Source organism: Coturnix japonica, chromosome 9 (genome assembly GCF_001577835.2).
Source record: "Coturnix japonica isolate 7356 chromosome 9, Coturnix japonica 2.1, whole genome shotgun sequence".
Classification (NCBI taxonomy): domain Eukaryota; kingdom Metazoa; phylum Chordata; class Aves; order Galliformes; family Phasianidae; genus Coturnix; species Coturnix japonica.
In genome coordinates, this window is record NC_029524.1 from 13,567,155 (window position 1) to 13,580,053 (window position 12,899).

Sequence of the window (12,899 nt, forward strand, 5' to 3'; positions counted from 1 at the left end):
TCCTGTATTTGAATCAGGAGTTTGTTGTTTGGCATATTTCAGTGTTTGTACTCAATTGTACTGTTAAACCTCCTCGTCAGTGCTGGATACCTGGGTGTTCAGTGGCAGTCAAATAGGTGGGAAAATCATCTGCAAATGTAACTGAGTCAGAGATGCTGTCTCCATGTGTCATCCCTGGAGGTCTATTTACATATCCATTCGCTTAACAGTATGTTTGGAAGCCCTCAGTAGCATTTCAGCATCATTTCCCTGGCCTATATATGTCTTTGTAATGCCCAAGGCACTGAGCTATATCTGAGTTAGAATTGTTAACCTGTGGGTCTGGATGTTTTCAGTAGCGGTGAATCACACAACTCTCTGATTAGCCTTTAGGTACATGGGGTGCAGGTTTGACGTGGGGAAGAGCAAACAATCCTCCTTCCACGTGTTCAAGGGCAAGTTAGATGGAGCTCTGGGCAGCCTAATTGAGTGGGTGGCAACCCTGCCCCTGTCAGAGGTTTTGAACTGGATGATCCTTAAAGTCTCTTCCAAGCCCAACCGTGCTATGTTTCTAGATGAAGTCTCTCTCACTTTTACCTAGAAACCAAGTTACTGGATTGACTCTGTGTCCAGGAAGACCCTGTGCTGAGATCATCAGACCCCTACCCATCCCTCTCCCAGTGGGATTTCTAGGCATAGTTGTTTATATCAAATATGGAAAAAGAGCCCTTGTTTTGGCTTTTTCTCCACATCCTTGAATGTACAGTCGAGTTGCAGTGACTTCTCTGGTTGTGTTGTCTCCATGACAGTACAAGCTGGGAGCACTGGGACCATCAAGCAAGGGTGTGTGCTTTCCATCACTTTGTTAGGATGTGCTTTAGGTACAACCAAGCAGTGAAAAGCTGCGAGCAGCGTCAGGCTGTGGAGGAAAACCAAAGACAACAAAGGGGATGGCTGGCAGTGCCAAAAAAGGCTCTGCTCAGAGATGCCTTCATGCTGCTGCCTGCTGTGTGAGCTTTGGGTTTGCCATGGGCAAGACCTGTGCAGTGTGATCAGCACAAAGTACTTCTGCTCCTCCTGGGATCAACAGTGTAAGTTGGAGTAACCCGGTGGATCGTCAGCCAGGTGGGGTTGTTTGCTCTCAAAGAGTTCATGGCTGAAGTGCTCTATCTAGGAACAAAGCACACATTTGAAAGGCAGGAGGGATTAGCCACTGGGTGAAGCATCCCAAGAGAACACCAGGGAGTTCTCCCACTCTCAAGGAGAAGAGTGCTCTTCTGGGAGATGTTCTTGGAAATCAGAGGGTGAGAGAGGAAGCACTTCTTATCGACTCCTGGGCAGCAAGGGTGAGTGGTTCTCCTTTCTCCATAGCTGCCATGCTTTGCTCTGGGTCCTGCTGCTTTTTCAACTGTATATATATTTTTTTCAAAGTTCAGTGCGGATAAATCAATCTGATGATGGACTCTGTTCCCTCTGTTCCCTGCTTCTGCTTTGAAAAAAGGAGCTTTGTATCGCCGCTGTGTTTTGTGTGCTCATTTCCTCAGGTTATCACAGTCACCCTAAATGGGGTTCTCGTTACAGCTTAGTACTTTCACCTCTTTCGGTTTGTCGTGTGTTAGTCAATCAAAGCCTAATGGGTTTGTTACCTGGCTTTACCTGTACCACTGGAGGTGTTCACAGCAATGTAAGAGGATTTGGTCACAACTTCCTTTCAAGATAATGGGAAGATCTTGCTTGGAAAGAACCTTCTTGAGGATTGGAGCATACTTTGCATTAATATTTCTATTAATTTTAATGGGAAATAGTTCTAAATTCTTCAAATCAGCTTCAGACATCTTAAGTTTTGTGTCCTTCACCTGCTTCACCTAAAATGGGGCTGATGAGCAGAAGTGCTCTTAAATGAGCAGTACCATTATGGACCAAGGCTTTTCCACCTTTGCCCTGCCTTGAAATGCTCTGTTGTGTTATGTCCCCTGTGGGTGCAGGGCAGAGCAGCAGGGGTCAGCCCCAGTTCCCAGCAATTAGTGAGACAGGTGGGATCTGCATTGATCTATCTGTGCAGGGTGAGCCAACGCCAGCCAGAAATTCTCCCTTTCCTCTATCTCTGTGTTACTATCACATGGTAGATAAATGGGAATTGTGAGGCAAGAAGGAAATAAATGCTGTACTAATGCGTAGGAAGGATCATTAGGACAGAAAGACGTTGATATGGCCAGGCTGCATCTCTGTGCTGAAGGTTATGCCCTGTGGAATAGCCACTGCAAAAGGCAGATTTCATCAAGGTCTCTGCTATTTGCTTGTTGCAGGGAGTGCAGAGACACAGAGTTTGGTTCAGAGTAAGAACCAGTTCTTGGCAGCAGTGCAGTGATACCTGCTGTAGGAATTGCCTCCTGGTGCAGCTACAAAACCATGGAATCATAGACCTGTCTGAGTTGGAGGGGACCTTTAGAGGCCTTTTGGCCCAGCTGCCCTGCAGTGAGCAGGGACACCTGCAGCTCTATTGGGTACTCAGAGCCCCATCCAGCCTGATAGATATTCTTGGGTCACTCAGCTGTGTGCAGTCCTTGCCCCAGTCAAGGCACAACAGAGGTCATGGGAAAGGAGAGAAGGGATGCATTGCTTTAGCAAATATACAAGAGGAGGAGCATGGTGCTGGGCTCAGCTTGTGTCTCTTGGTCCCCTTGGGTATGTGCATCTGGAAGGGTGAACAGGATAAGCAATGTGTGAGCTGCCTGTCCCAAGATCCATGGTGGGTGCATCTATCCCTGAGCTTCTACAAGTGCAAAGGGGTGGCAGAGGGACATTGCTTTGTGGGTGCTCATCCAGGGCTTTCATCTGCGCAGTGCCACTGCTTGTACTTGACAGCTCAGCTATTGTTGCAAAGTATGATTTAATAGTGAGACTTGATTACAACATGCAAATGTAGCGGCTGGGGGACTATCTCAGAGGTTTGTGGAGATTAGCTGTTAAATTGGCCAGTGCAAAAACATTATTAAGCAGAGAACATAATTACTCATCTTGTGCTTTTGTAGTGTATGGAAGAGACAGATTTGTTTAAAAGCCAGCAAGTCCTATATAGAGAAAGGACTCGTGTAAATGCCACATCATGTACTGCTGTATGTTGCAGCATATTTTATTAGAGAAGCAATACTTAATAACAGCATTTGGGAACTTGTGGAAGGAATCCATTACATTATTCTGCATCGTAAAAGCAAACCTAATGTCTGTTGTGCATGAAGGCTGTGCAGAGATTGAAACATCTCCTTTTGGTGGTGGTTGATTGCTTTTATGGAGATTGTATCATATGGATATAAACAAATCTGGCACTTGATGTGGAATCTGGGAGCAGGGTTTCAGACCGAGGCATCTATCTTCTGTCTGTGTGCATTTCCTCTGAAATGCATCAAGGTTCCCATTAACACCTGAAGTGTGGGAAGTAGGATTAAAGGGAGACAGTCAGCATAAAGAGAATGAAAGTCTAGGAGTGGACTTGTCTTTATTTTTCACCTTTCAGACCTAGAGTAGTGTGTGGGGTGGTTGGTTAGTGCTGCACACCTGGTTCTCAGAGCAGTTGTGGTTGGGGGATTTTCTCCTCTCTGAGTTATTTGTGGTTGGGGAGCAGGGGGTGGATCCTGAGCCTTTGCACCATTGAGCATCCACATGCAGGAAGCCCCAGAACTCCTCTCCTGTCCTTTCACTGCAGCTCCAGAGCAGTTGTGCAGCAGTCATTGCTCCCTGGGGCAGGTTCCTGTGTGACTCAGAGCTGAGCGCTGAGCTGCATGAATCTCAGCATCCTGGCACAGACTGTTCATATCACTGCACATCTGGATCCTCAGCCCATGTTATCACCACCAAGCACGAACAGTAGCAGCAGAGGCCAGAGATCAGCTGGGAGTGGATGGCTCAGCCCCACTGGCAGCAAGGCACACACTCAGTGGGCACCAAGTCCAGGAGCATAGAGTGGCTGAGCTGGGGCACACTGAGTGCCTGTGCAGGCACATCTTGGCTACAGCTGATTTTTTATAGTGATCTTTGATAGTTTGTACTGAAGCCCAATAGTGGGAGAAAACACACAGCAGTATTTTACAACTTGAACCCAACTGCATAGGGCTGAATGCATGCAGGCTGCTCTTATCTCCTTAAACAGCGCATTCACATTTTTAAGCTGCAGATGCAATGATAAGTGCTGATAAGCACAATAAACTCCACGTGCTGGTAGCGTCACAGTAGCAGTCCCTGGTAAGCAGAGAGCAAGCAGGAGGGACGTGTTCCTGTCAAGCCCCATTCTGGATGTACGACAGAGATGTCTGCTCAATGGGTGTTAACCTGTTCTCAGCCCAGAGTGCAAAGAGTCGTTTGTGAAATCCTCTTCTCTGGCAGCACTGATGTTGTGCGGTGGCTCTCAGCTGCAGGGTTGCATTAGGGAGAGCTGTGCTGGCTCTTTTATGAATGATGGAGTTGTACTGCATTAAACTGAATAGCACAATTTGAGGCAAAACCTGCTTGGTCCTAAGAGTTCGCTGTTGGTTCTCTGAAACCCTGGGCTGGAATAAGGCAGTGATAATTAATGGAGGTTAAAGTCCTCCTCCTGTCTGTGAGCTGGTTGGAAATGGAAAAGAAGAACCTGTCACAACTGTGACTGGCTCTAAACTGCTGTCAGGCTCTCCTCCTTCCCTTCCCTTGCCCCAAGTGGAAAATTGTATTGGAAAGCAGCAGTGAGAGCACTTAAATCTTTCCACAGTTCATTTCAAGCTCCCTTTCTTCTTCCCAGCCATTCCCAGGCCAGTTCGGGGCGCGGATGGGAGACTGCATTGCTGGCTGAAACTCACAGGATGTTAAATAACAATGGGAGAGTGGCTCTCACAGAGGGCACGGTGTGCCTGGGCTGCACGTACCATGATTTGACGTTCAGCCTGTTTGTGCATCACTTCTGAACAGCTTCCTTGCAGTATGTGATGTATCTTGGTGTGTTATGGAGTGAGCTCAGGCCAAATTAGGGTCAGTGACACCTCTATGGCAGAGGGATGCACTCAGTTGTTGAGCAGCTGTCGATGGAGAGTTGGGCATCTTTTAGTGTCAGACTTCAGAAAGGACATGGCACGGTGTTTGGTTTCCCCAGATCTTAGTGTGTTTGCACCTTTGTGACTAGAACATCAGGGACCTGCTGAGAGGCAGCAGGCATTGGGCACCCTTGTTTTTCTCTCATCCCACAGTATTTTCAGAACTAGGAATGATAAGGGACCTCACTGTTTGATCTGATGTTGGAGGATGCAGTGCATTCCATACATGTGGGCAGTTGCAGGTTGGCACTACTCAGATTTGCAAATGGTTGGCCAAGTGTATAGAGCTGGTGGCCAAAGTCATTCCCATTGGAATGCTGAGCAGTCCTATGAAGGCTGAGCTGGGCTGCCAGGAAGGAATATGGCTGGTTGGGATCCAGCCACCGCGGGAGCCTGAGTCACTCCATCTGTAGTACTGAGGACATGCGAGGCCAGGGCTGGAGCCACTATTGCACTTCCAATAGCAGGGTCTTTGCAGGTGACTTTCCATGGTGGTTTCCCAATGTGGAGCATCAGATCCAGGCTCTGAGGAAGAGGAGGGCATTGCCCTCCAATGCAGGATGGCGGTGTAGAAACAAAAAGCAGATTTAACATTGTGCTTCCTGTTAGACATGTACTCTGTTCATCCAAGGGTTAAGCTGCTGGAGAGAAGCAGCACTCAGGGCCAGGTATCTGTCAGGCCTGGACTGGAGGCTTGCCAAGACTTTGGGATATATGGCTTTATTTCTGTTTTGTCATGCAGAGATTACTATTCAGTGTCTGTAGGACAAGAAGGCTCTGGGGCATCTTAGGATATGCCCCATGCTCCAAAAGAACTTGTTGTTTTGGCTTTGCAACACTTGATGCAAAAGCAAGAATCGATGCCTGAAGTGCTCCTTTTCCAAGGATTAAAAGACACTGCCAAGGCTCTGCAAGATGTCTGTGTTGCAAGTCTTATCGTGATCCAGTGCTGAGATCCGTTGATTTCAGCAGCACAAACGTGCTGACAGATCTGTGTGTCTGCTTTTTGGTGATGGTAGGGTTTTTTTTTCAGAAGGTTGATCTGTGTTGTTGAACTCTGGTTGTAACCTGGAAGGCAGCATTGCAAGGGCTCTTCTTCATCACACCTGTGTCCTTCATCAGCTGGAGATGGGTGCTATGGCCATGCCCCTTTCTTTGTACATCTCTGTTCCCGCTGCTCTCAGTTGCATGCCCAACATCAGTAGGATGTTTAGCTGTTTTAAACAAGGCTAATTTCAGCCTGCCATGATGTGTGGGCTCGCTGGAACGTGACTATAAATCCAAGCCTGAACGTTTTCTGGTAATGGATGGGGTGGTGATGCTGCATTGCTGCCTTTAATCTCAACCTGTCCTTACACCATGTTAACCTCAGGCTGTCCTCAGACCAAGCCAGACTCTTCACAGCCCTGTGCCGATAAATCAAGTGAAGGCACATAAAAGTCAAGAGGGAGAAGTTACAGATGGAAAAGACCTGTTGTACCCCAACCCTGTCCTGCTGCAAAGGGAGTAAGGCACCGTCAGGGATTTACAGCACTGCTCCAAGCATGACCACTGGGGCCAGGCAGGGGAAATGTGGGGTGGTGGAGGGGATGGCCTCCATTTACTGCTGCTTTTCCATCCCACTCATCTCTTTGCATTTCATTCCCTTGGCTTTATTTTTAGGAAAGAAAACCGTTGTTGGTTGTGTATTCAGCAAAGCCGATAACATTCGTTTTCCTGCTCATTGTTTTTCACTCAGAGCTATGCCTGACTTTTCTTCAGAAGCATGTTTTTCTCACCTAATATTTAGTTTAAGATCGGAGGAGCTGGATGTAAAACCTTCTGGGACGTTTACATCTGCCAAGAGGTTGCCTGAAAGCAGAAGTTATCCAAAGTACTTCAGTAGTCCCTACTTAGAAAACAGCACCCCCAAATCCCGCGTCGCCTGTCTCCCTTTCATCCTCTTGCCAACTATTATGGGTTGTTTTAACCCCGAAGTGGTGTCCGTGTCCCATGTACCTTGCTCCCCTCCCCCTAGGGTTTCCATGTCTTTGAAAGCCTCTGTAACCAGAGCGTTCATTTGTTGTGCTTCACCATTGCTGCAGACCAAGAATAATAGCGCCGAGGCCAGCTGGATCCCTTGCTCTGTATTGATACAACTGTTCCCCTTAACCTGCCCACACTCAGTGCTACAACTGCAGCTCTGAGGTTGAAACGGAGCAGCGATGGGCAGCACTGGGAGCCCTGATCCGTGCTTGTTTTCCTATAAGCTCGAACAACGCTTACAAGCGCGGTTAGGAACTGGATCAGAGACCCAGAGGGGCTGTGGGATCGTTATCCTTGGAGATTGTTGGAACTCAGCTGGAAAAGGCCAACCTGATCCAGCTTTGAAGTTATCCTGCACTGAATGGGAAAGGGGCTCACTTGGCAAGTCACTGCCTGGCTTCATCAGCATCAAGGGGCACATGTTGGGTCATTGTGCCGCCACTGCCTTTGACTGCCAGATTATTTAGATTACTCTGCATGATTTTGGTCTTTTAAACCCTTTCTTTTCCCCCCTTGCTTTTCTTGTTCGTCTCTCGTGAGCTTTCTCACACTCCTGCTCGTTTGTCCCTCAGTCACGTCCAGGTTGTTAGATGGATGCACAATGCAAACACTGCCCATCTCAGAGTCTGCTTCCAGTCTGGGATGCCCAACAAATCCATTTTATTTTCCCCTTGTCTGTAAGTTTGTCTTGTTCTTTGAAAGTAATCAGCTCTTCAATGTCAAGTAAGCTGGGAAAAAGCATAGCCAAAGGCTCAAGGGAGAGATGCACATGAGGTCTACGTCTCCTTAGCTGGAGGGGCTGCAGAGCATTAGCTGATGGGGATGTGGGATAGGAAGGCATCGGTGGCAATTCCAGGTGATGCCCTGTGGCACTGTCTGTTCTGAAGGTGTTTTTCCTCTCACTGAAAATTTGTCTCAGTTTAAACCACGATAATAGAAAGCTCAGTTTCTGGAGCAATCCCAAGAGTAGGTTAATATTTACAAGCTCTCAGCTTCAGGTTTTATCTCCATCCCTTGCTAGCACAGAGATAAAATCCTTTTAAAAATCCCTTTTGATCTTTCTGGTTCATGACACGGCGTTAGTAAGACACGTTCTGTATGAAACTGCCAAACATCTTCATGGAAAGGTAAGTTTTTCTCATCCTTCCAGGGACCAGTAACAGATGAGGAGCCCCCTGCATACAGGGGCCTTGGCTTTATAATGGAGCGTCAGTGATGGACAGTGTACTCCTGCTAGGAAATGTCAGAGTGTTATTTCTGCCTCAATGGCTTAAGATCATCTGTTTACCTAATGGACTTACATTTGCATTTTGCAGGTGTTGTGTTAATATTAATGTGTTGTCTGAATTGTTAATATTCCTTCACTTCAGCGTTACATTAATGAAGGCTGCAGGGGATGGAAAAAAGACCCAACTAATTAATTAAATGGGCAAAAAGCATCTTTAACTTTCTATCATGCTGCCCTTTGCTTCCCCTTAATGGGTCTTGGCATTTCTGGTCAGCAGCCATGTAACACATGCTGCTGTACGGAGCACTCAGCAGCAGACTTGCTAATTTTTCTGACCCATAAATCATTTGCGTAAACTTCTAACTGTGAAGAAAAGTGCTTTTCATTCCTGCTTCCTCGTTTCAGTAGGAAATGCAGCCTGATAACAGGCAGTGCTGGGCTGATGCGTGGGGCTGGAGGCTCTCACGTCAGGAGAGGGGCTGTCTGCATTGCTTCAGGAATTCTTTCCATTCTCCTCTTAGCCGGACTCTGGATGACATTAATATTATGTGTCTATGAGAGGATTCGTGTCATAGGCTCTGCTTTCAGAGCCAGTCCCCTGTCAGGCTGTGCGTCTCAGGAATGTGGGCTGCCAGTCCTCAGTCTTCTTTGGGAGCTGTGTCTGTAGGGTGTTTCCCTTCTCCTGAGCACCATCCCAGACCTGGACCAGCTCTGGGTTCTTTTGCTGGGCACCACCTCAGCTCAGGGGCATCCTAATGCATTCCCATTGGTGAAGTTTTCCAGCCCAGGTAGTGATTGCTCCCCCCCAGACCCATTGGCAGCATTTAGTAGTATGTGTTTGTGGTCCCTGGTTATCCCTCCCTGCAGCTCTGCAGGGTTCTGATCATCCTTTTGCAGCTCCTTGGGGAGATGAGATCTGCATGAGCCAGCACCTCTCTGCACCTGGTACAGGAGCCCTGGCAGCTCAAGGTGCAGTTTTGCACAGGGGGACACATCAGCTCCATGCAAGGAGACTGAAGGTTGTCACCAATTTGCATGAGAAGGAGCAGACTGCAGTCATATTAACGTTTAATGAAGAGGCGCAGCTCACAGAGGCTGTGTCCTCTGCAAATCTCCCTTCACTTCAGCGCTGTTTCCTTCCATGCTCAACCCAAGGTGGGATGTGGGGCCATCACCAGACCCACAGATGAGGCTTGGGCATTTCCATTCTACTCAGCTGAGTATCAGTGGATGCTGGACGTCCCATGACCACTAGTGCTGTCTGCAGCATTCCGACATCCATCCCGACGCAGTGCTGCTGGATGAAGTCAGCTCTTTATGTAACACTGCAAAATGTCAATAATCTCAAAGGAACTTAGGCAAATGGGTCTGGCGGTCTAAATCCCTGCGTGCAAACCCAATGCATCAGGCTTTATGCAATTAATTCCTAATCATGCCCAATGCCTCCAATAGCCCGGCTTTAGGACTGGGAGCTTAAGCGGTTTTCCACTGTACCGCACTTAATTTGGATAAAGCGAAGGGAGCGGTGTCATGGCATTCCCAGCCTGAAGGTGTGAGAGTGACCACTAAGGGACATTTGTATTCAGAAAACCCTCCCATGCATTTGTGTTCTAGGCATCTATTACCAAAAAGGCACCATAGCTAATAAAAAGGACATTCATTATACCCCGGAAAGAGAGTTCATTAGAGGGAAAAGCCATTCTAGCTTTGTAAGAAATGAATGTGAAACTGCCTCAGAGCTGCTATTCTCATCAAGTTTCAGTGTTAACAGTTTTAACCAAGAGCTAATTGAGCAATCTCAGAAAGTGGAGTAATTCCATTATTCAGCTCGGCTTTGTTCAAGGCTACTGCCAGCTGTGAAAGGAGCACAAATGACTTTCATCGGGCCAGGAACCACCAGCCTTCTTGCCTGTTGCTACTTTTTCTTTCAAAAAATGTAGGGCTTATGGTCTTTTGGCAGTTATCTTTGGCAAAGGGAGCTCCACACCGACATTGCAAGCCTTGTGTATAACACAGCAATCCAACTTTTGGACAACAGGAGATGTAATGATCATAACTCATCAAGCAACAATGCGTGGCTGAAGATGCTCCTGTCTACTGGGCAGTGTTACAGGAGGATGGCAGACTATTACTGTGAGATTTTGCATAGAAAAGGGCCATTGCAGGCTCCATTCTGCCCACTGGTTACAGAGCATGGTTCTGTCGTTGGCTGTGCTCTCAGGAGATGTGGGCTTAGCTAATGTTGCTTTTAGAGTAGCTTTTATAGAAACCTTCCAGTTTCATTTTCTTCATGGAAGAGCTGTAATCAAATCTAAACATACATGATTTAAAGAAGAAAAAGTTGTCACGTGTTCGGGGTCTTTGGCCTTGGTGCTTCGGAGAGGATGTGCCGTTTCTTTGCCCTTTTCTTTCAACAACTGCCGCTGCTGTTGGATGTGCACAGCTCTGTTTGCAGCCTTTGTGGAAGGTGACTTTCTCCTGGTGAGCACAGCAGGATTTAGAGTCCCATTCCCAGGAGGTGCCTGTAGATCTGTTTGTTATGAGATTGCGCTGCGGCGATAATCCCCTTCCAGCCAGCGGAGAGTGTGGGCTCTCAGTGATGCACTGCCCTCAGCAAGTATATCCATCTGTGTCTCTGGAGCCCTCTCAGGTACACACAGACAGGCTGAGGCTTTCTTCTTTGTGCACTAGCTTCCCATGGCACTGTTTAGTTCCCTGCCTTGTTGGTGCACTTAGTGGATTGCAAACAAAGTCCTTGTCTCTCTCCTTTGCAGCAAACCTTGCTTTGCTAATGTCATTTGTCAAGTTAATCAGGGAGAGTGGGCACTTCTATGGCTGCTGTGTAGCCTGGCCACATTGCTATGGAAACAAGCAGCCAAACAGGCATTTTGCTTGCCCTGCTCTACTCTGCGGAGATTTGGCACGAGAAACCAATGTTTTATTTGCCATCAACAAAACAGCTCACCGAGGATGCGAGTAGTTTTTCAAGGTTGATGTCAAGAGATTGGAAAGGAGCAGAGCAAATAATAGCCTTGGGGCTGCTGGCCAGTGCCGTAGTCTTGGCCATCTGGATGGTCTCAGAGGTCCATAGCATCATTAGGATTGGAAAAGATCTCCAGAATCACCAAGTCCAACCCATCCCCACCGTGCCCACTGACCACATCCCTCAGTGCCACATCTCCACGGTTCTTGCATACCTCCAGGGATGGTGACCCCACCACTCCCTGTGCCACTGCATCACCGCTCTTTCTGGGAAGAATTTTCTCCTAATAGCCAACCAGAAGAGCACGACGTTCTGTGTTTGAGAGCATCTCAGAAGCTTGGAATCTCAGCGGGCTGTAGGAGCCGGCGTGCCTCACTCACACGTGAAACTTGAAGGCGAATTCTTTTGAAAACTCTACACTCAATCTGACCTCTTACATAAGTCAAGGTATAGAGTTTCACCCGCTAGCTCCTGCACCAAGCCCATAATTCATAAGTGGAATCTGGGTATTGAAAGAGCTGGCAGAAGATGCTTACGTACTTTACCAGGCTCTCCTCCCTCTCACACGTGCGCGTACTAAATGATGCGTAGAACAGGTCTGGAATCACTCCCCACTGCAGTGCAGGCATATGGGGCTGTTGGTTCCTGCAGACACCCGCACAGGGACAGCCACCTGCCTGCCCGCACCACAGGGCAGCAAAGGAAACCTCACATGAGCCCAGAAAGGGCAAAAGTTCAGATCAGATTGTTTATGGGATTTTATGGGAGCAGGAGCCAAGGATAGCTCAGCTAATCCAGAGGAAACTGTAGCGATGGCGTTAGGCTGCGTTTCACATGGGATGCATTCAGCGCGCGTTCGGACGGACCAGTCTTTCTGTCTCCATTTTTTTTTTTTAGCCATGAAATATTTTTCTTTGCACTCCTGTCTGCCAGCCACACCGAGCCAAGCTCCGAGCTTGGCTGTCTTAAAGAAAAAAAGGAGGAAAAAAATAAGACAGAAAGAAAGAGCACCCTCTTGTCATTGACCTCCGTCTTGTCATTGATCTCCTGATGGGCTGTTGGCTGGCAGTGCTGTCCCCAGTGCCACCAGCAGCTTTCAGTGGCTGTCTTTGATGCTGTCTGGGAGCTCGTGCTCCAGGTGTGAAGGTGTGGAATAGACAGAAGGGATCTGATGGAACAAAACTTGCTGCTTGTTCTCCTTCAGGTGTAAAAGGCGCTGCCTTCTGCCTCTGGTACAGCCCTGTTGGTCTCCTGGTCTCCCTGCATGCTGTCTGCAAGCATGGTGCCTGAAATGCACCTGGAAGATGGGGATGCTGCAACCTGGCCAGCCCTGGGTTGGGTGCCCAGCACCCTGGGGCCACACTGTCCCACAGCCCCCAGGCGATGGTGACCATAGAGGGATCGATGTTGCCATCTGCTGGCTTAGTTGTACAGGAGCAGCAAGGCTTTGCTCTGCCTTCTTGGAAGCCACCCCAAACAAGTGGATATGGATGCCACCACTATGTCCACAGCACCTTGCCCTCTTACTCCAGGCTGTGGGTGCATTGTCCACCCCACTGTCTCATCCCTTGGCCTACTGGTAGTGTTGCCATTCAGTGTTCAGGGACTGGTGGCCCCTTCCCAC

The 12,899-nt window shown here is 48.1% G+C and overlaps 1 protein-coding gene across 5 annotated transcripts in view; it reads left to right on the forward strand.

The window, feature by feature from the left end:
- The window catches only part of DIS3L2 (DIS3 like 3'-5' exoribonuclease 2), a 155,909-nt gene that overhangs the window by 134,362 nt on the left and 8,648 nt on the right, over positions 1-12,899 (forward strand). The window lies entirely within an intron of this gene.